This window comes from Oryctolagus cuniculus, chromosome X (genome assembly GCF_051225735.1).
Source record: "Oryctolagus cuniculus isolate XC-2025 breed Fujian yellow rabbit chromosome X, ASM5122573v1, whole genome shotgun sequence".
In the NCBI taxonomy this organism is placed as follows: domain Eukaryota; kingdom Metazoa; phylum Chordata; class Mammalia; order Lagomorpha; family Leporidae; genus Oryctolagus; species Oryctolagus cuniculus.
This window is the reverse complement of record NC_142888.1, coordinates 77,651,286-77,674,854: the sequence shown is the minus strand read 5'-3', so window position 1 is coordinate 77,674,854 and position 23,569 is coordinate 77,651,286. Positions and strand designations below refer to the sequence as shown.

Below are 23,569 nucleotides of genomic sequence, written 5' to 3'. Positions count from 1 at the left end.
AAGAAACTCCATCAGGATCAGTGCTGTGGCATAGTAGTAATATTAAGCCTCCACCGCAGCACTAGCATCCCATATGGGCACTGGTTCTAATCTCAGCTGCTCCACTTCTGATCCAGCTCTCTGCTATGGCCTGGGAAAGCAGTAGAAGATGGCCCAAGTCCTTGGGCCCCTGCACCTGCATGGGAGTCCAGGATGAAGCTCCTGGCTCCTGGCTTCAGATTGGCGCAGCTCTGGCCATTGTAGCCATTTGGAGGAATGAACCAGTGGATGGAAGACCTCTCTCTCCCTCTCTCTCTGCTCTGCCTCTCTGTAACTCTGCCTTTCAAATTAATAAATAAAAATCTTTAAAAAAGATACTCCATCCATCAACCAAATACCCATTCAGTAAAATAAATACTTTTATAAATAAAAATATATTAAATATATACCAGCAGATGCCACAAATACTATATATGAAAATTCTATAATAGAGTGTTGCTTTTTAAAAAAGTATATTTTATACCTTGGTTTGAATAACTATGCTAGATAGACTCTTATGAAAACGCATCCAGATTAGAGAACTGAGGAAAAAAATTTAAAAAAAGGAAGAGTGGAAAATGGAGAGGTTACGGATGAGGATAACCTTCTTCCAGTTACCGCATTTGGTCATAATGCTTGGCTGAACCAGCTGTGTCATTTATCTTCTATCAGCTTGTTTCTTTACTTGGTAGGGGACAGGCATTGTGGCACAGCAGGATGCCAGTAACCCCATATGGGAGAGTGCTGGTTGGAGTCCTGGCTGCTCCCATCCAGCTAATGTCCCTGGGAAGGCAGTAGCAGAAGGCCCAAGTACTGGGGCCCCTGCCCCGCCCCCTACATGTGGGAGACCCTGATGGACTATCTGGCTCCTGACTTCAGCCTGGCCCAGCTCCAGCTGTTGTGGCCATTTGGAGGGTGAACAATGAATGCAAGCTCTCTGTCACTCTGCCTTTCAAATAATTAAGTAAATCTTTTAAAGTCAGAATACTGTATTTGAGATGGTATTGAATTTGTGCCCTCCAGGGGTTCACTTCCTTCCCATTCAAGTTGCTAGTCCTTTCTGTACTCATTGCCTCAGTGGTGGCATGTGACTATCCTGAGGCATGAACAGTGTGATCTGACTTTGGAGGACAAAAACCTTCAGGCAGTAGTTGCTAGAGCTGCTTCCAACTGGTTCCTTGAGATGAAATTAACATAAAATTAACTGCTTTAAAGTGAAGAACTCAGTGGCACACATCTAGTTCCAGAACTTTCCCATCACTCCAAAATAAAACCCTATATCAATTAAGCAGCTACTCATGATTCACCCTCCCACTACCTTCTGGTAACCACCGCACTGTTTTCTGTTTCTATGGGCTTACTTCATTTTTAAAACGTTCATTTATTTTCATCCACTTGAAAAGCAGAGTGACAGAGAGAGAGGGGGGAAGCTTACATCCATCGGTCCACTTCCCAAATGTCCACAACAGCTAGAGGTAGGCCAGGCTGAAGCCAGAAACTCCATCTGAGTCTCCCATCTGAGTGGCCAGGAGGCCAAGCACTTGGCCCATTACCTGTTGCCTCTTAGGATGCGTGAGTAGGAAGCTGGATGAGAAGCAGAGGAGCCAGGACTCGAAGCAGCACTCCAATATGGGATGCAGGGGTCCCAAGCAGTGGTTTAACCTGTTGTGCCACAATGCTCACCCCTGGATTTACCTCTTCTGAATATCTCCTATGAATGGACTCATGTGACATTTTGTGTCTGACTTCTTTCACCTGGTATGTTTTCCAAGTTCATCTATGATGTATTATACTTCATTTCTTTTTACAGCCAAATGAGGATTCCATTGTATGGTTATACCACTTACATTCATATATTCATAACTTGATGGACAATTGAGTTGTTTCCACTTTTTGGCTGTTACAAATATTATTACTATGAGCATTCCTATAAAGTTTTTTAAAAGATTTATTTATTTATTTGAAAGTAAGAGTTACACAGAGAGAGGAGAGGCAGAGAGAGAGAGGTCTTCCATCTACTGGTTCACTCCTCAGCTGGCTGCAACGGCTAGAGTTGTACTGATCCGAAGCCAGGAGCTTCCGCTGGGTATCCCACGCAGGTACAGGGTCCAAGGGCCTGGGTCATCCTCCACTGCTCTCCCAGGCCACAGCAGAGAGCTGGATCAGAAGTGAAGCAGCTGGGCACAAACCGGCGCCCATATGGGATGCCGGCACCACAGGTGGCGGCTTTATCCGCTATGCCACAGCACCGGCCCTATATAGTTTTTTATGTGAAAATATGTTTTTAATTTTTGGATCACACAAGGGGCCTTCAAAAAGAGAATGCATATGATGAAAAAACTATGCACAGATTTACATTTTTTCCCACCAAAATAAACATATCTTTTGATCCCATTTTCCATGAACTTTTTGAAGTACCCTTGTACATTGTAGAATTGCTGGGTCATCTGTATTGCCAGAGTGGGGAAGAGATGCTTATAATCAGCAGTCCAGAGCCAATTGGAAATAAGACACGGAAAGGTATTCAGCATCATTAGCTGTCAGGGAAATGCCAAAACCACAGTCAGATCCCACTTCATACCCAGTAGGGTGGCCACAATCAAAAAGGCATATGGAGCAGGCATTGGGCACATCAGTGAAGGCGCTGCTTGGGACATATTCATCCCATATCAGAGTGCCTGTGTTTGAGTCCTAGCTCCCCTTCCAATTCCAGCTCCTGCTGATGTGTACTCTGGGAAGCAGCAGGCAATGACCCAAGTGCTTGTGTCCCTGCCACCCATGTGGGAGACCTGAACAGAGTTCTGGGCTCCTGAATTTGTCCTTGCCCAGCCTTGGCTATTGCAGGCATTTGGGGAATGAACCAGCAGATGGAAAATCTCTCAGTCCCCCCAACCCCGGCTTTCTCACTACCTCTCTCTCTCTGTCTTTCTACCTTTCAAATAAAATGAAAATAATAAAGATCTTAAAAAGTCATACAATAAGAAGTGTTGATAAGGAGGCCTCACACATTTCTGCTCAGATTGTAAAATTTGCAAAACAGTCTAGGAGTTCCTCAAATGGTTAAACGTAAAGCCCCTGCGTTTGAGGACGTGTCCTGGGCATGAGAGGGAGTGGACAGGGCCTGAAATGAAGAGAAAGAGCACCTCCCCCCACCCCCAAGGGGGTGGGATAATCATTAAACACATGCCCATTCAGATAAACAAATGGGTATGTGGTTAGGGTATTCATCTCTTTGCCTCCTATCCCCATTCCCATCCCTAACTCTCACCACCCTAAGTGGTTGGTAGGCGTTCTATTGCAATGGGAATTCTCTGAAACAACTGGTACAGAAAAGGCTACCTACAGTTTTCTCTTTTTGTTATAACAGATATATATAGTTTTGGAAATGAGAGCAGAGGCTTCCCATGTAACACATATGTGCAGTTCACATTATATATTCCCCTGCCTTTGGATCTCATTCCCACCATCCTGCTTCTGGAAATTTTTCCCTCATTCCTTTCATCTAGGTTCTTCCTATACTGTGAGCTCCCAGTCAAATGCCACCCGCTCTGTGAAGTCTTCCCTCAATCAAACCAGGATAGAAGGCCCAGTGTCTCATTAGTGTAGCTCCTAGATATACAAGTGCTCCTAACTGAACACCAGAAAATGCTGCTTTATTTACCTTATTAGAGTAAAACATGATTTTTAAAATATTTACTTATTTGAAAGGCAAAGTGATGGAGCGAGAACTTCCATCTGTTGGTTCACTCTCCAAATGCCTGCAATAGCCAGGAGAAGGCCAAGACAAAGCCAGGAGCCTGGAGCTCCGTCTAGGTCTTCCATATGGGCAACAGGGACTTAAGTACTTGGGCCATGATTTGCTTCCTTTGAGTGTGTGCATTAGCAGGAAGCTGGACTGGAAGCAGAGTAGTCTGAACTTGAATCCAGTAGTCCTTTATGGGTGCCAACTTGGCAAACAGAGGCTTAACCTGCTGTACCACAATGCCCATCCCATGATTTATTTTTTATCATATGCTCCACGTTATGCTAGAGAAATGGTGATATGCACAGAGAGTTTAAGAAATAATTAGAGGGGCCTGCACTGGGGCCTGGTGGGTAAAGCTGCCACCTGCGATGCTGGCATCCCAAATGGGTACCCACTCGAGTCCTGGCTGCTCCACTTCCTATCTAGCTCCCTTATAATGGCCTGAGAAAGCAGCTGAAGATGGCGCAAGTGCTTGGGCCCCTGCCACCCACGTGGGGGACCTGGAAGAAACTCTTGGCTTTGGCCTGGCCTGGCCCTGGCTATCAGAACCATTTGGGGAGTGAACCAATGGGTGGAAGATCTCTGTCCCTTCCTCTCTCTAACTCAGACTTCTTCTTCTTTTTTTTTTTTTAAGATTTATTTATTTAAGAGGTAGAGTTACAGATAGTGAGAGGGACAAACATAGAGAAAGGTTTTCCATCCATTAGTTCACTCCCAATGACTACAACAGTCGGAGCTGCACTGATCTGAAGCCAGGAGCCAGGTACTTCTTCCCGGTCTCCCATGTGGGGGCAGGGGCCCAAGGACTTGAAGGACTTGGGCCATCTTCTACTGCTTTCCCAGGCCACAGCAGAGAGCTGGGTTGGAAGAGGAGCAGCTGAGACTAGAACCAGAGCCCATATGGGATGCTGGCGCCGCAAGTGGAGGATTAACCTACTGCGCCACAGTGTCGGCCCCAGACTTATTTCTAAATACATAAATGATTTTTACTTTTATTTATTTATTTTTAAAGATTTATTTTATTTATTTGAAAGAGCTACAGAGAGAGGTAGAGACAGAGAGAGAGGTCTTCCACCCGATGGTTCACTCCCCAGATGGCCGCAATGGCCAGAGCTGTGCTGATCTGAAGCCAGGAGCTTCTTCTGGGTCTCCCACGTGGGTGCAGGGGCCCAAGGACTTGGGCCATCTTCTACTGCTTTCCCAGACCACAGCAGAGAGCTGGATCGGAAGAAGAGCAGCCGGGACTAGAACCAGTGCCCATATGGGATGCTGGAGCTTCAGGCCAGGGCGTTAACCTGCTGCGCCACAGCGGGGGCCCCATAAATGTTTTTTAAAAAAGAAAGAATTAGGGAAATAAAATTTAAAACAAAGCAAATGTGAACAAAATTCCGTGTGTAATGCATTGGTAAAAGACTGCCATTGTTTGGTTTTATTTACAACACTCATGCTTTGCAGCTGTCTTGTGTGACTTTCCTTGGATGGTTCACAAGTGGGATGAGAAATTGGCAGGATTAGGTTCTCGGCCTAACTTAGTTGCTAACTAGGCATATAATCTGTGAACTCCTTTAACCCTCCCTATGAATCCGCTGGAAAATGGGAATGGTACTGTCTATTGTTAAATAATTCTGATACTTTCTGTCTTCTTCTCTCTGCTACTCCCTATTTTCCAATATTACTTCCCTGGTTCCGGCTCTCATCATCCTCATCCTGGGCCCTTGCTACTTTACATGTGCTCTTCTGCCAAGCAGCAGCTTGTTAGAAATACAGAATCTCAGGTTCCACCCAGACCCAGGAAGTCAGAAGCAGCATTTTAACGAGCTCTTTAGCTGATTCATATGCACATTAAAATTGGAGAAGCACTGGCCTAGACTAATTACAGCCTCTTAGCTGGTTTCTCTGTCTCCACGTAGGCCCCTTCCAATTAACCTTCTACACTGCAACTAGGAAGATCTTCTCAATAGGCCAGGCTTGTATTACTTCACTAGTTAAAACGCCCTGGGAGCTCTCTACTGTAAAAAAGAAGATCATGGAAAGAACACAGGCACTAGAATCCAACACTTTAGGTTCAAGTTTTTCCTGAAGCACCTACTAGTTTTGTGGCTTTTGACAAGCAATACAAACTTCTGGTTTTACATTCCTCATTCATAAAATGATAATAAAAATGATAAACTCATTGGGGTGGGGTAACAGAGGAATCCATATATGCAGAAATATTTGCAGATGAAAATGTGATGTTTAGTGATGAAAATGTGAGTTCCAGAGAGTCCCTAGAGGTGGGGAGGGAGGGTAAAGGCAGAACAAGACTGGTGTGGCAGATATGGTTTTCCAAATACAGCTGGAAGAGTATTTCCCATCCTACATGCTCTTCTACAACGTGACCTTGCCATCAACCCAAGTTTAAGAGGTCGAATCTAATTCTGTCCCCTTGAATCTTAGACAGCCTTAAAACTCACTTAGAACCAATATGGCAGAACTGAAGCTCTGTGACTCCTGAGGCAGGGTCAGAGAAGGTCATGAAGCTTCCATCTAGCTCTCTTATGGCACTTGCTCAGGGAGAGGCCAGTAAGGGATCTGACTATCCTCAGACCACCATGCCAGAAAGGCTGGAGTTCATCCACGTACTCCTGTCAACAGTTGCAGCTCACCTTGGCCTTCCAGCCCTTTCCATCAAGCCACCAGATCCAAGAGTGAAGCTGTCTTGGACCCTCCCGACAAGCTCATCCATCAGCTGAGTACTACCGAGTGGCTTCAGTTGGTGCTACAGGGAGCAGAACTGCCTGGGAAAGCCCTCTCCAACTCCCTGCCTCCTCAAGTCATGAGATACAAAAACATCCTGTTGTCATATGCCATTAAGTTTGGTGGGTATCTTTTATGTACAGAGATTACACTTGGCACGAGTTAATGATCATTGAAGCTGACTAATAGGTACATCTATGGAAGTTGATTATGCCACTTTTTCTACTTATACATGTGTGAAATGCCCTATAATAAAGAGGTCTTAAAATGAAAATATATGTACTCAGCTTAGTTAGTAATCAACAAGTAGTAGCTGTTGTTATGTGAATGGAAGTCATTAATAAGTGGCAGCTGTTATTGTTTGTGGAATGAAGCTCAAATTGGGAAGTACTGCATTCAAAGTCCTCTTGCTAACGTGGCTCCTGCTTCTTCAAGCTCATCTCTCACCAACTCACATCACTTTTTTTTTTTAAATTTATTTGTTTCATAGGCAGAGAGAATGGGGGAGAGAGAGAAAGAAAAAGAGATGTACCACTCACTGGTTTAACCTCAAACACCTGCAACAGCTGGGGCTGGGCCAGGCCATAGCCAGGAGCCCAGAATTTAATCTGGGTCTCCCATGTAAGTGGCAGGGACCCAAGTACTTAGACCATCAACTGCTGCCTCCCAGGCACATTAGCAGGAAGCTGGATCAGAAGCAGAGTAGCCAACACTCGAACCAGGCACTCAGATATGGGATATGAGTATCCCATATTGCATCTTATCTGCTATGTCAAACACACTATCACTTCACTCTTAAATGCTTCAGAAATCAAAAACCTTAAGAGTTCCTAGAGTATGGCATGCTATTTTACACTTTCAAGCTACTATGGATGGCTATACTATAATCACTTTGTGGGAGTATTTATCCTGTTCTCATATAATCCTTCAAGATTCAGCTCAATTGTAAGCTTTTCCTGATCCATAGAAAAAGAATTTGTTCCTCTAGCTTTTAGATCCCTACTCTTAACGGACTTCTTCCAAGGCATCAAGACTAGTTGATTATGCTTCTGGGTGTACCTGTATGTTTCCCTTTAGCAGACTATGCAGTCTTTCCCACTGTGCTGTGTGGGGAGCATGACAAAGTCTTAACCATCTTGAAGCTTACAGTGCAAGCAGGGAAGCCAGACAGTAAAAAAAAAATCTATAATTAAATTGTGCTAAGTTCTAGGAAGAATATAAGCAGTATATGAGGACAGAAGAGGAAGAAAAGGGCAGCTCGCTCTCTCTGAAAACTTGACATTTGTGTTGTTCTGGAGGACAAGGAGGAGTTAATTTTTTTTCATAGGCTTAAGCCAAGGCATAGCACAGGGCCTGGCACGTAGTAGGATGTATTAAATACTTATTGAATGAACTAGTTCTGCCTCGCTCACAAGTTTCTTGTGAGGATCATATGTGATAACATCTGCAAAAGTTCTTTGGAGAGTATGAAGTGCAAGACAAATGCAACTTTATTACAGACTATATCCTGAGAGGATAGGAAACAGAATTCCCTCTTTCATCAGAGTGAACTTCTGCAGACAGGCATAATCTGCCCTAGCCAAGTGAATCCAGGCATACAGTCTTCTCCTCAAACATAATTTTCCCATTCTGTTTGGATCGTCAACATGGCCTTTAATGAGATACAGGAGGGAGTAGACACATGGTTTGTGTAGGTGTAGGTTTGGATGAAGTCCCATGGCAGGAAGGCAGCCAGCTCTAGTGCACTGACTTGAAGATCAAACTGGATGATTTTCAAGGGTAGAGAGGGGATGCTACGGAGAGTGGGAACTTGGGAAGGTGATTACAAATAGTAATGTTAACTCCATGTTTACCTTTTGAAATGATCTGATTCGGCGTTCAAGTGTCTGAGTTCCTCCTCCTCCTTTCTTTACCACCCTAACTTATGATTGTCCAAATAGCACCCATTGCCAGTAAGACCAGAAGAAAGTTAACATATATTTAGTATCTACTATGTAAAAGACGTCATGGTATGAACTTTTAAAACATAAAGAGTATAAATTCTGGAGTCAGATTGTTGAGGTTTGTACCCCTCACATCAAAATACCTGAATCAAAACAATCTACATAATCCACTCAGACATTTCACATCCAATAAAGTGTCCTGGTCTGTCTCTCAAATGAAGTTGCCACTACACAAGAAAAATATACTGCCATATTGTGTCTATTGTGTGCTTTCTAGTCCCAGCTGTCCCTGTATGAGGTGGATGGCACTGGGCAAGCCCATTTCCTTCTCCGGGCTTCAGATCCATTGGTAAAAGAGGATGTAGATTATATAAGAGATTTTGAAATTGTGTTTGTTTTTGTAAAGATTGCCTTTAAAATTTTTCAAAATTTATTTTAATTTTATTTGAAAGGCAGAGAGACATATGGAAAGATCTTCCAACCACTAGTCTATTTTCAAATGAACACAACAGCCAGGGCTGGGCCAGGCCAAAGCCAGGAGTCGGGAAATCTATCCAGCTTTCCCGTCTGGGTGGCAGGAACCCTAGGTACCTGGGCCATCATCTGCTGCCTCCCAGGGTGTGCATTAGCAGAAAGCTGGATCAGAAGAGAAGTATACAGGACTTGAACCAGGCACTCCCATGTGAAATGCAGGCATCTCAAGTGGCAACTTAACTGTTGTACCACATGCCTGCCCCTCAAACTGTTGCTATGGGAATCTAGGGTTCTGGGTAGAGAACTCAGGGAAATTTGTGTGGGTAAAGAGCAGAATTGGCACACAAAAACCTTTGCTACAAGCAGGGCAGCTAAATCCTCCTTCTACCTTTTTATTGATCATTCTTTCTAATAAGGTTTCTATTCAAATGAGCATTTTATTTATAAAAAATTTTGTAACAACTGAAGTAGATATGTAAGATCTATTTATTTCCATGCTAAAATTCTATGGCTTTAAAGGAATTCTGCAACTAATCAAATATTGGTGTGACTATGTATTTTAAAAGAAAAATCTAGCTTTTAAAAGGGACTATGAGGTGCAGGTATTTGTTCTAGCAGTTAAGATGCCCAGGGACCAGCGCTGTGGCACAGCTGGTAAAGCCACCGCTTGCAGTGCCAGCATCCCATATGGGTGCTGGTTCAAGTCCCGGCTGCTCCACTTCCAATCCAGCTCTCTGCTATGGCCTGGGAACACAGTAGAAGATGGCCCAAGTCCTTGGGCCCCTTCACCCACGTGGGAGACCCGGAAGAAGCTCCTGGCTCCTGGCTTTGGATTGGCGCAGCTCTGGCCATTGAGGCCATCTGGGGAGTGAACCATCGGGTGGAAGACCTCTCTCTCTGTCTCTCTCTGCCTCTCCTTCTCACTCTGTATAACTCTGACTTTCAAATAAATAAATAAATCTTAAAAAAAAGAAAGATGCCCATGGCATGTCCTTCATCATAGTATCTGGGTTCAATACATGGCTCCAACTCCTGACTCAGCTTCCTATTAATGCAGACCCTGGGAGGCCACAGTGATGGCTCAAGTAGTTGTATTCCTGTGACCAGTGTGGCAGACCTGATTGAATTCTTGGCTTCTAGCTTTGGCCCTGGTCCAGTTGTGGCTGTTTTTGTGGGCATTTGGGGAGAGAACCATTGAATGGGAGCTCTCTCTCTCTCTCTCTCTCTTTCTCGCTCTCGCTCTCGCTCTCTCTCTCTCCAAAAAGGACTTGACACCATTATCTAATTTGATATCCAAGGCAACCCCTATGTGGGTTAAAGAACGAAAGATCAAGAGAAGAGAAACTCCTTGCCTGAGTTCCTGCAGCTATGACTGAAAGAACTGTGACTAGCACTCATGTCTTCTGATGTTAATTGCTTGTCTAGTTCCCACTCTTCCATGTGACAGCACTCCTTAAAATTTGGTGTGGTAGAAAACAGTGAGAGGAAAGTCATTCAGAAGCAATGTTAGGCAGCAAAGACACTGACAACAGAACGGTCTTTGTCACGATGAGAATTTCAATTACAGAAGCAGCACCAACTATCTCTACCTTCAATAGGCTCCATTCCCTCAGGCCGTACTTGGAATGTACCCAGCCAGAGCACTGAGCTATCCCTCCTCCCTTTATACAAGAAAGAACTTGTCAAGAAAAATGATGCAACTGATCATCCAATGAAAGCACTGTCCAGATGGAATTTACTAGCGTATACACAAATGCTTCATTGACTCTTTAAACAAAGACCTTAACTTAGACCTTGACATAGGTGGTTATGGCTGGAAAGAAACTTGGAAGTCAATGAAACCAACATTATAAAATTAGGAACCCAGAAAATTCTAGGTATGAACATAGAGCTGGCTTAGTGGCAAATTTAGGTTAGTGACCTGTGGATGCAGCATGGTATAATGAAATGAACAGACTCTGAGATAAATCTGGAATTGAATTTGAACGGACTCTTGTTTTCTATTAGTTCAGTTTGGAGCAATTTACTGTATCTTTCTGATCCTTAGTTTTCTCATCTACAAAATTGGGATAATACCTAATAATAAGAAATAGTACTTCGTAAGGGCTACTAAGAAAGGCATAGATAATTCACATAAAGCTCCATCACTGGCTGTAGGTTCACCTAACTTCATAAAAAACCTCTCAAGTGTAGACATAATAACTACTTTGCATTATTAATACCTATCTTGTAGGCCTGGTGTGGTTTTAAATCACATTCCAAGTATTTAACAGCAGATAGAGCCTGGGCACTGGTCAATCAGAGCTGTATTTGCTGAAAGCAATTGGTTTGACCATACCGATACGTGGCTGCTGCAAAGCCAAAGAGCAGCTTTCATGTGGAAATTAAATTAAAAGACATGAAAACTAATAAATATGTAACGAGTTATATTTATGTCTCCCTCCCTCCCTTCCTTCTCTTTTAGTTTTCTCTCTATCACGTCAGGCTACGTAAGTAGAGGAATCTAGCTCCTTCCCCATGAAATTACATTCGTCTTCCTAGTTTCATGATTTTACTTGGATTCCTGATTCTATAATGCTGATTTAAAGTCTTGACATTTCTTTTTTTAAAACTTTTATTTAATAAACGTAAATTCCCAAAGTACAGGTTTTGGATTACAGTGGCTTTTTCCCCCCATAACTTCCCTCCCACCCACAACCCTCCCATCTCCCGCTCCCTCTCCCATTCCATTCACATCAAGATTCATTTTCAATTATCTTTATATACAGAAGATCAATTTAGCATATATTAAGTAAAGATTTCAACAGTTTGCACCCACACAGAAACACAAAGTGTAAAGTATTGTTGAGTACTAGTTATAGCATTAATTTACATTGTACAACACATTAAGGACAGAGATCCTACATGAGCAGTAAGTGCACAGTGACTTCTCCTGTTGTTGATTTAACAATTGGCACTCTTGTTTATGGTGTCAGTAATCACCCTAGGCTCTTGTCATGAGTTGCCAAGGCTATGGAAGCCTTTTGAGTTCGCGGACTCTGATCTTATTTAGACAAGGTCATAGTCAAAGTGGAAGTTCTGTTCTCTCCTCCATTCAGAAAAAGGTACCTCCTTCTTTGACAGCCCATTCTTTCCACTGGGATCTCACTCACAGAGATCTTGCATATAGGTGTGTTTTTTGTTTTGTTTGTTGTTGTTGTTGTTTGTGTGTTTTTTGTTTTTTGTTTTTTGTTTTTTTTTTTTTTTTTTTTTTGCCAGAGTGTCTTGGCTTTCCATGCCTAAAATACTCTCATGGGCTCTTCAGCCAGATCTGAATGCCTGAAGGGCAGTCTGAGGCAAGAGTGCTGTTTAGGACATCTGCCATTCTATGAGTCTGCTGTGTATCCTGCTTCCTATGTTGGATCGTTCTCTCCTTTTTAATTCTTTCAGTTAGTATTAGCAGACACTAGTCTTATTTATGTGATCCCTTTGGCTCTTAATCCTTTCATTATGATCAATTGTGAACAGAAATTGATCACTTGGACTCGTGAGATGGAATTGGTACATGCCACCTTGATGGGATTGAATTGGAATCCCCTGGCACATTCCTAACTCCACCATTTGGGGCAAGTCCGATTGAGTATGTCCCAAACTGTACATCTCCTCCCTCTCTTATTCCCACTCTTATATTTAACAGGAATCACTTTTCAGTTAAATTTCAACAGCTAAGAATAATTGTGTGTTAATTACAGAGTTCAACCAATAGTATTAAGTATGACAAAAAATACTAAAAGGGATAAAGTATTAAGTTGTTCATCAACAGTCAGGACAAGGGCTGATCAAGTCACTGTTTCTCATAGTGTCCATTTCACTTCAACAGGTTTCATTTTCGGTGCTCAGTTAGTTGTCACAGATCAGGGAGAACATATGATATTTGTCCCTTTGGGACTGGCTTATTTCACTCAGCATGATGTTTTCCAGATTTTTCCATTTTGTTGCATTGGAGAAACCCTGCAAGATGTAGGCACTGGCAAAGACTTCTTGAATAAAGACCCCGGAGGCACAGGCATTCAAAGCCAAAATTAACATTTGGGATTGCATCAAATTGAGAAGTTTCTGTACTGTAAAAGAAACAGTCAGGAAAGTGAAGTGGCAACCAACAGAATGGGAAAAAATATTTGCAAACTATGCAACAGATAAAGGATTAATAACCAGAATCTACAAAGAGATCAAGAAACTCCACAACAACAAAACAAACAACCCACTTAAGAGATGGGCCAAGGACCTCAATAGACATTTCTCAAAAGAGGAAATCCAAATGGCCAACAGACACATGAAAAAATGTTCAGGATCACTAGCAATCAGGGAAATGCAAATCAAAACCACAATGAGGTTTCACCTCACCCCGGTTAGAATGGCTCACATTCAGAAATCTACCAACAACAGATGCTGGAGAGGATGTGGGGAAAAAGGGACACTAACCCACTGTTGGTGGGAATGCAAACTGGTCAAGCCACTATGGAAGTCAGACTGGAGATTCTTCAGAAACCTGAATATAACCCTACCATTCAACCCAGCCATCCCACTCCTTGGAATTTACCCAAAGGAAATTAAATTGGCAAACAAAAAAGCTGTCTGCACCTCAATGCTTATTGCAGCTCAATTCACAATAGCTAAGACATGGAATCAACCTAAATGCCCATCAACAAAAGACTGGATAAAGAAATTATGGGATATATACTCTATAGAGTACTATACAGCAGTAAAAAACAATAAAGTCTTGACATTTCAATGCAACAAGCTTTATACTCTAATGATTTGAAAGTCACTCTCTCAGGATAATATCAAGGACTATTTAGGATGACACTTCAGAAAATTCATGAAAAAACAGAATTAAAAGATAAGCTTATTTCACTGCAAAAATTTTTGAAATTCATGCATAGTTTTCTCACAATGTGCATTTTATATGAACTTTTAAAAATGTTTACTGGGGCTGGCACTATGGTGTTCTAGGTTAGACTTCCTCCTGTGGCGCCTGCATCCCATATAGGCACAGCTTCGAATCCTGGCTACTCCACTTCTGATCCATGCCCCTGTTAATGTGCTTTGGAAAGGAGCAGAGGATGGCCCAAGTCCTAGAGCCCCTGAACCCATGTGGGAGACCCAGAATAAGCTCCTGGATCCTGGCTTCACATTAGCTCAGCTCTGGCCATTGTGGTCATGTGGGAAGAGAACCCTGTAGATGCAAGACCTCTCTGTAACTCTGCCTCTTAAATAAACAAATCTTTTGAAAAATATTTACTTATTTATTTTCATATACTTGAAAGGCATAGAGACAGAGAAAGAGAGATCTTCCATCTATTTGTTTACTCCCTAAATGCCCACAACAGCCAGGGCTGGGCCAGGCCAAAGCCAGAGGCCTAGAATTCCATCTAGATCTCCCAAGTGGGTAGTAGGAGCCTAAGTCCTTGAGCCATCATCTGCTGCTTCCCAGGATGCATTGGCAGGAAGCTGGGTTGGAAGCATGGTCACTGGAATGCAAACCGGCACTCCCATATAAGATACAGGCATTGTAAGCAGTAGCTTAACCTGTTGCACCACAAGGCCTACTCTGTTTCATTCCCTTTTGAAGACCTCTTACATACATAGATTTTAAAATTTTTGTGCCAAAATAAATGCATCTTTTAATTCTGTTTACCATGAACTCTCAGAAATACCTTTGTATTCTAAGGAATTTCGGGAGAGAAAGTTATACATTTTGGGAAGCTGAAGTAGAGAATAAGTGAGTTCACTTGCATCATCTCTATGGTGTGAGAAGATTGATAGGTCATGAAAAAGAGCACAAGTGGCCCAATTCAGGGTGTGCACTGGTTGAAAAAGCCATAGAGGTGAGTGTTTGGCACAGCTGTTAAGATGCCCACATGCCATATTGGGGTATGTGGGTTTCTCTTACCAGCTTCACTCCTGGTTCCAGCGTCCTGCTAATGTGCACCCTGAGAGGCAGCAGGTGATGGCTCAGGTAGTTGAGTTCCTGCCACCCATGTGGGAGACCTAGGTGTAGTTCCAGGCTTCTGGCTTTGGTTAGGACCAGGCTATTGCAGGCATTTAAGGGAGTGTACCTAATGATGAGAGACCTCTTTCTGCATCTCTCTCTCTCTCTCTCAAATAAATAAAAAATAAATAATTTTTTTAAAAATGTAAAGCCATACCTGGAGATGGAAATAATAAGACGACGGTGCAGACCCTAGGTGTCACAAATTGGCAACCACAATAGTGCCCAATAGTATTGTCAAGAAACACCTGAGGAAGGAAAGAAGGCTAAGGAGAAAGGTGAGGTGAATAATATGTGGCTATAGTGGAAAAGGCTTAGAAAAAGGAACTAGAAGTCAACTGATTGGCCAGTCCACCAACAATCAAAGAAATGTCTGTGGCATATCCTGCACTGAGATGGGTTTGGTACTTGCAACTCCCCCTTATAAAGCTATTGCTTTCTCACAAGTCCCAACCAGGACTTTCATCTTTGCCTACTCCTCAAGTTGAAGTAGGCATGAAGTTGAAAAGGGATCCCTCTTTGCTTGGAAGGAATGGGATTTGGAGGGCTTAGTGGCAGTTTTTAAGCCCTTCCCAAAGGAGCTGGGGTCAGCCACTTGTCCTCACTGATGTGCCTGAAAAACAAAGACATCTGTGACTTTTAAAAGAATTGGTTGAGTTAAACGTGACTGGATAAGTCACCGTGGGGTAAATCAGGGCTTTGTTACTGTACTATAAACTCTCCCCTTAACACCAACATTGTCATCAGGCCAGGTAGTGAACATAGCCACTGCATGTCCATTTCCCATAAGTAGCTCCAGCACTCCCTGGGGAGAAGCTATTCTGACTTCAGATAACCACACACAGGTCTGGCAAGAAATATTTAGGTGGTAGAGGAGCTGGAAAGACCTCTTAGAGCACCATTAGTTCCTTTATCCTGATTTTTAATTTTTAGAAATTTATTTGAAAGGCAGAGGGGCAGACAGAGTGCTCATATCGTTTGATTCATTCCCCCAAATGCAAACAACAGTCAGGACTGCACCAGGCCAAAGCTGGGAGCCAGGAACTCCATCCAGCCATGTGGGTGGCAGGGACTCAATTCCCTGAGCCATTACCTGCTGCCTCCTAGGTTGTGCATCAGTCGAAAGCTTGAATAGGCAGAACTGGAACTTGAACTCCAACATGGGATGCAGGTGTCCCATGAAGCAGCCCAGCCACTGTACCAAATGCCCACCCCATTCTGATTTTATATCATTCAATTACAACACAGTATACAAATCTATCTGGTAAGCTTTGTCTCTGAACGGAACTCCTGAGCAAGGAGTTGGCCTGTGCTGAAAGCAGCTGGCTCAGGCCTGGATTTGGGTGTTCAGATTTGCAATAAGATAAGCCATTCTGGAGTTCTGTCCTGCTTGGGTAAGCTGACTCTCAGGGTTTTAGAATCACAAAGCATAGAAACACTTTACCTTCACCAACCTACCTCTTTGTCTTCTCCCACCTGACAGCCCCAGTGCTGACCGTTCACAATGTCTCTGTTCAGATACACCTTGCTCTTCTCTACATCACTTGCTTATCCCAGTGAACTTTACTTTGCATCCCAGATTGGTTTTCAAAACTGACTCTTGTAGAAATCTCTCACCAGAGTGCCCTGTTGTGTATTCTGTTGTGGCAATGAATAATCATTAGTACTTATTGTCCAGTAGTTGGCTGTTTACAGTGACTGAGAAAGTATTATTCACTGCTTTTTATAATTTAAATGCCTCAAACTCACTTAACCATTCATCAATAGTAATAGAAAATGACGTCAGTCACTTTGAGAAACAGTGACTTGATCAGCCCTTGTCCTGACTGTTGATGAACAACTTAATACTTTATTCCTTTTAGTATTTTTTTGTTCTACTTAATACTATTGGTTGAACTCTGTAATTAACACACAATTATTCTTAGGTGTTGAAATTTAACTGAAAAGTGATCCCTGTTAAATATAAGAGTGGGAATACGAGAAAGAGGAGATGTACAATTTGGGACATGCTCAATCGGACTTGCCCCAAATGGTAGAGTTAGAAATGTGCCAGGGGATTCCAATTCAATCCCATCAAGGTGGCATGTACCAATTCCATCTCACGAGTCCAAGTGATCAATTTCTGTTCACAATTGATCATAATGATAGGATTAAGAGTCAAAGGGATCACATAAATAAGACTAGTGTCTGCGAATACTAACTGATAGAATAAAAAAGGGAGAGAACGATCCAACATAGGAAGCAGGATACACAACAGACTCATAGAATGGCAGATGTCCTAAATAGCACTCTTGCCTCAGACTGCCCTTCAGGCATTCAGATCTGGCTGAAGAGCCCATGAGAGTATTTTAGGCATGGAAAGCCAAAACACTCTGGCAAAAAACAAACAAACAAACAAACAAACAAAAAAAAACACCACACCTATATGCAAGATCTCTGTGAGTGAGATCCCAGTGGAAAGAATGGGCCATCAAAGAAGGAGGTACCTTTTCCTGAATGGAGGAGAGAACTGAGAACTTCCACTTTGACTATGACCTTGTCTAAATAAGATCAGAGTCGGCGAACTCAAAAGGCTTCCATAGCCTTGGCAACTCATGACAAGAGCCTAGGTTGATTACTGACGCCATGAACAAGAGTGTCAATTTGTTAAGTCAACAACAGGAGTCACTGTGCACTTACTCCTCATGTAGGATCTCTGTCCTTAATGTGCTGTACGTTGTGTACTCAAACAGTATTTTACACTTTGTGTTTCTGTGTGGGTGCAAACTGTTGAAATCTTTACTTGATATATGCTAAATTGATCTTTTGTATATGAAGATAATTGAAAATGAATCTTGCTGTGAATGGAAGGGGAGAGGGAAAGGGGAGGGTTGCGGGTGGGAGGGAAGTTATAGAGGGGGAAGCCATTGTAATCCATAAGCTGTACTTTGGAAATTTATATTCATTAAATAAAAGTTTAAAAAATGATGTCAGTATATATTTTTGTTTTCTTCTTGAAAATTAATAAAAGAATGGTTCACTAATCATTATGCCTGGAGGGAGCAAGGGAAGGCTTCTACATGGGACAACTGGTGATGGTGCTCAAGCGAAGGGGTGGTGGGGGCAAGACAGGTGAGAAGAGCCTAGGAATGTGAAGTTAATCAGACATCAGCAAATCTCTTGAAAGTGGTTTGAAAGTACTCTAGAAACCAATGAGGAGACAGGAGAGAATTAGTCTGAACTTTGCAAAACCACAGGCAGATGAAAGAGTGTACCTTTACATGTGTAATTCTCTAAATTCAGGCAAAAAGTCAGGTGATGATAATATGTAGACTGGTTATCCATGAGCATATTACCCTTTGAGAATCTGTCAATGAGGCTCTACTTGATTCTCATCCTCTAGGAATGGAGCTAGAGCAATGCTGTCTTCCTCAGACTCAATATATTTACTGAACGGGAGAGAATGCAGGTCTTTACCCTGTTTACCCAGCAAGGGCAAGAGAGGGGGCACCATGTTTTCTCCTGAAGCATGTTCCTTTCCTTTTGAGCAATGCGCTGGAACAGGAGAGAAGCAGAAAACCATTGCCACTGTTTGCCTCAGCTTCTCTTTTCAGCAGAATCACAGTCTATTCTCTGGAAACCAGACCACTGTCCATGCCAGACCGCGGGTGAGGTTCTCAGAGCCAGGGACTTGTTTATTTTCTTTGTTCCTCTTCCCACCCAGGTCGCCATCATACCAGAGGAATAAAGAATACATGGAGAAGTACTGCGTGGGCCAGGTAACCAAGCTTGCTCATCAACAGAAAGTCTGGTGACTGCCATTTCCCCCCGGTGTTGCTTCCAGCTACTTCTCTTTTCAGCTCACTAGCCCCAGCGACTGTTGACACCACAGAAGCAGCCATGGGTTGAGGAGACAGGAGTTACATATGCCATTTCTTGTCCTTTTGGCTAACTCTGCTCCTCCTGAGCAAGACTTTAGTGTAGTTTCCATCAGTATTAGAGGTGGGGATGGGAGGAAACAATAGTGGTCCAGTCTGTTTCTTGTGTATTAGCAGAGATAGAAACTTTAAAATATCATCCACTATTAAAATGGAGCCAAGACTAGAATAAAAACAAGATGAAGTTTCTTTTTTATTATTATTTTTTTATTTTTTGACAGGCATAGTGGACAGTGAGAGAGAGAGACTGAGAGAAAGGTCTTCCATTACTGTTGGTTCACCCTCCAATGGCCGCTGATCTGATGGCGGGAGCCAGGTGCTTATCCTGGTCTCCCATGGGGTGCAGGGCCCAAGCACCTGGGCCATCCTCCACTGCACTCCCTGGCCACAGCACAGAGCTGGCCTGGAAGAGGGGCAACCGGGACAGAATCCGGCGCCCCGACCGGGACTAGAACCCGGTGTGCCGGTGCCGCAAGGCGGAAGATTAGCCTATTGAGCCACGGCTCCGGCTCAATGAAGTTTCTAAAAGCTTGGGCATCTCAGATTCTTAGTTATCATTTATTGAGCACTTGCTATCAGCCAATCACTGTAGTAAGCATTTAACACAGTTTCTTACATAGTTTATTAATCTTTACAACAACTCTATGAAGTAAGTACAATTATCATCCCTATTTTACAGCTGGGGACATGGAGGCTTACCGAGATTAGGTAACTTACCCAACTCCAAACAGGCAGTAAATGGTGGACCTGGTATTCAAACCCGGGATGGTCTCCGTGAGCGAGTTGGGTTCTCGATCACTCTGCCACATGGTCCATGAGAAGTGTTGGCTGGAATACCTTCAGGGCATAATAACAATAATAGTTAACACTATTACTCAGGGCTTATCATATTCTAGGCCCTATTCTAAACCCTCTACATATACCAACTCATTTATCTTCTAAATCACACAACCCCATAAAGAAGGCACAACTATTGGCTGCATTTTACAGTTAAAAAAAAAAAAAGCGGGTCACTGAATTCGCTAAATTTACAGAACTAACAAATGGTGGAGTTGTTGACCAATTCTGCTAGTCTGATTCCAGGGATGGTCCTCTTAACTGCTGAGCTCCATTGAGGGGAATGCATTTCCTTGGGGCATGAGAAAGCCCAGTTCACTTTGAGGACTGGCTTTCTTCGTTAGAAAGTTGTGTCTGCGGCTCCAAGGGACAGCTCAGAAGCAAACAGCCGAGTTCAATAGTCCAACCTACAGCTGAGGCTCTTGCTCAATTTGTTCCCAAATGCTTGTCTCCATTACCCTTTAGCCTGCATCTTTGAACAAACTGATATACGGGGACTTCAGCAATGGCAGATTTCAGCTGTCCCTTTAATGTCTAATGAGCCTGCTAGCATGCTATGTTTTTCATTTGATCTAAAGGAGATCTAATGAGAGATCATTTCCCGATAACACACTGTCTGCTTTCAACATCACTAGGCAAGCACTTTGGTGCAAACAATCCCTAGTTTGGTTTAATTGCCTTTGAAAACGGGGCTCAGAGGCAGCATAAACTTCTCAGAGTTTGGGTCTGATTTCCTGAGGTGTTCCATTTCAGAAGAGGCCCCTGACAACAGTCAGAGAATAAAAACAAGTGTGGTCTGGGGCAGACAGTGTTTTTCAAACAGTTGGCCAAATCTCTCCTGGCAGCCGGGAAGCAGCTGAATCATCAAACGCTAGGCCTCGACCGAGATGGAGGCTGGGCTGCACTGAAGTGCATTCCAGACTGTGAAACCCAGGGCTGCTGCTGCTGCTGCCGCTTTCCAACCCTGGCTCTCTTCCAAGGGGCTGGCCTTGCTCAACCGCGCATCAATGTTTGATTTCGTCTCCTCTCCCTTTTTCCTCCTCTTCGTGATTTCCCAGACAGAATGTGCCAGCCTTGGATGGACTATTTGGATGAATTTTGGGGTCACCTCCGTGACAGCTTCTGCTCTGCAAGCTGAAGTTCATGAAATGTGTTTCCTGGTTGCAAAGTCAAAATGGCACAGAGGAAAGCCGCTGAGATGGAGCACTCTGGCAATGGACAAGAATGGGCAGACATTCTTTTCCAAGGGGCTGGAATGACCTAGGCATTCAGAAATTGAGAGCCAGATGTTTGGACAAAACCCTAGACCCAATTTGAATATGAAAAGTGTTGCCATCTTTTATTACATCCTTTTACTAAAACTTTGGAGAGAGGAGGATAACGAAGGGGGCTTACTTAGTAGGGTAATGCATCTTTAAAAATAAATGGATCTCCCCATTTATATCAAAAATAAATGTTTGGATTCCTTAAGTGCTATGATCTGAATGTGTCCCTCCAGAATTCGTATGTTGAGACCTAGTCCCTACTGTGGTGGTAGTTAAAACGTGGGGCTTTGGGGAGGAGACTGAGTCATGAGGCTCCTGAGTGGGATCAGTGCTCTTAGAAAAGAGGCCTGAGGGAGCTTGCTTGCTCTGTCCACTGTGGGAGGACAGAGAGAGAAGGTGGATATCTGCAACCGAAGAAGGGAGCCCTCGCCAGACACTGAGTCTGATGGTGCCTTAATCTCGGGGCTTCCCAGCCTCCAAAACTGTGAGAAATCAATTTGTCTTGTATGTAAATGACCCGATCTAAGGTATTTTGTCACAGCAGCCCAAACGAACTAAGACACTCAGCACGAACAACGAATAATGTTCTCTGTGCCTTGTAAGATGACTGCCTGGAACTCGTAGCATCTCTGTGCTGAACTCTGAAGGAGCACAAAGTGTCTGTTATGGTTCCCCAGCAGAGTGAACGTGGAGATGACTGTGGTTTAATCACACTTGCCCCTAATGAGTAAGGGGGGTGATCCAATGTTTTCCCGACTGATGGTGCCATGGTGGAGCTCACCTCAACAAGCTTAGGTAGGTTTTTCACCTAAAAGAATATTGGGGAAGGGAAGAGCCTCCTTTTTCGCTGTTAATTTTAACTGCCAAGGCATGGAGGTCGGGGGAGGAGGCTGGGATTTGGAAAGAACCTAGAAATTCCCCAGTACTATGATCCATTGTCTGGACTCCGATGGGAAAAAAGAAAGGGACTGCATTTCCGTCCCTTCAGTCCTTTCCCAAAGCACTCCTTCTCCATTGTGCTCTCTCTGACCTCACCCAGAATAATAAAAATGATAATGATAATTTGTGTGTTCATAAAACCCAGAAGAACTTTCAAGCTCATTTATATTTTATCTGTACAACTTAGAGAGGACAGCAAGATGAGATCTGTCCTTTTTTATAGATGAGAACATGGAGACCCAGAGCCATGAACTCATCTGCTCAATGTCACACAGGAAATTAGTTATACATCCAGGTCTGCTGGGTCATCAGTTCCCAGGGCCGTTACTCCTTCTACACACCAAACCACAGAGTGCTGGTTCTCAAAATTTGCATTGGGGCCAGCGCCGTGGCTCACTAGGCTAATCTTCCGCCTGCGGCACCAGCACCCCGGGTTCTAGTCCCGGTCGGGGCGCCAGATTTTGTCCCAGTTGCTCCTCTTCCAGGCCAGCTCTCTGCTGTGGCCCGGGAGTTCAGTGGAGGATGGCCCAAGTGCTTGGGCCCTGCACCCCATGGGAGACCAGGAGAAGCACCTGGCTCCTGGCTTCAGATTGGCACAGCGCTGGCCGCAGCGGCCATTGGAGGGTGAACCAACGGAAAAGGAAGACCTTTCTCTCTGTTTCTCTCTCTCTCACTGTCCACTCTGCCTGTCAAAAAAAAATTTGCATTGGAATCACTTGGGAAGTATTTTACAAATGCAGATTTATGGATGCTATCCTCAGAGATACAGTATGTCTGGGATAGGGGTTTGTAATGTAAGCTTAACATTTTTTAAAATTTATTTTTATCTATTCGAAAGACAGATTTCGGATCTCCCATCTGCTGGTTTACTTCCCAAATGTCTGCAACAGCCAAGGCTTGGTCAGGCTGATGCACGAGCCCAGAATTCAATCTGGGTCTCCCACATGGGTGGCAGGGACCCAAGCACTTGGGCCATCATCCGGTGCTTACCCAGAAGCATTAGCAAGAGAGCTGAATGGAAAACAGAATAGCTGGGACCCAACCAGCACTAACCACTACACCAGATGCCTGCTGTTTGGAATCCACATTTTTTAAAAAAAGATTTATTTATTATTTTAAAGGCAGAGTTACAAGGAGAGGGGGAGAGAGGGAGGGGGAGGGGGAGAGAGAGAGACAGAGAGAGATCTTCTATTTACTGGTTCACTCCCCAAATGGCCGCAATGTCCAGGGCTGGGCCAGGCTGAAACCAGGAGCCACGAGCTTCTTCCAGGGCTCCCACGTGGGTGGCAGGGGCCCAGGCTCTTGGACCATCCTCCACTGTCTTTCCAGGCGCATTAGTAGGGAGCTAGATCAGAAGCAGAGCAGCTGGGACTTAAACTGACACCCATAAGGCATTGCAGGTGGCAGCTTAACCCATTATGACAGCAGCCTTGCCCCTGGAATCTGCATTTTTAACAAGGTTTCCAAATGCTTCTGATGTGGAAGGTCCTTGGGCCATGTCTGAAATGATGAAATGAAAGCAAACTCATAAGCACTGAGCTATTTAGAGATTTCATTTCAATCTCTAGAGATAATCCATTTATATTTAAAGTTCATCCAGGAGTAGAAGAAAAGTAACAGGGCTATTTTTTTTAAAGATGTATTTATTTATTTGAAAGGCAGAA

General features: G+C 43.5%; 1 long non-coding RNA gene across 3 annotated transcripts in view; it reads right to left on the bottom strand.

Annotated features, from left to right (window-relative positions):
- LOC127484884 (uncharacterized) overlaps window positions 1–23,569 on the bottom strand; it is a 250,294-nt gene that overhangs the window by 10,205 nt on the left and 216,520 nt on the right. For 2 of the 3 annotated variants that reach the window (XR_016227714.1, XR_016227716.1), the window contains one exon: window positions 19,582–19,701. This is a non-coding gene — a long non-coding RNA (uncharacterized LOC127484884). Of the gene's footprint in view, window positions 1–16,405; window positions 16,586–19,581; window positions 19,702–23,569 lie in introns of those variants that run through there. The other variant, XR_011385374.2, reaches the window with a different exon arrangement.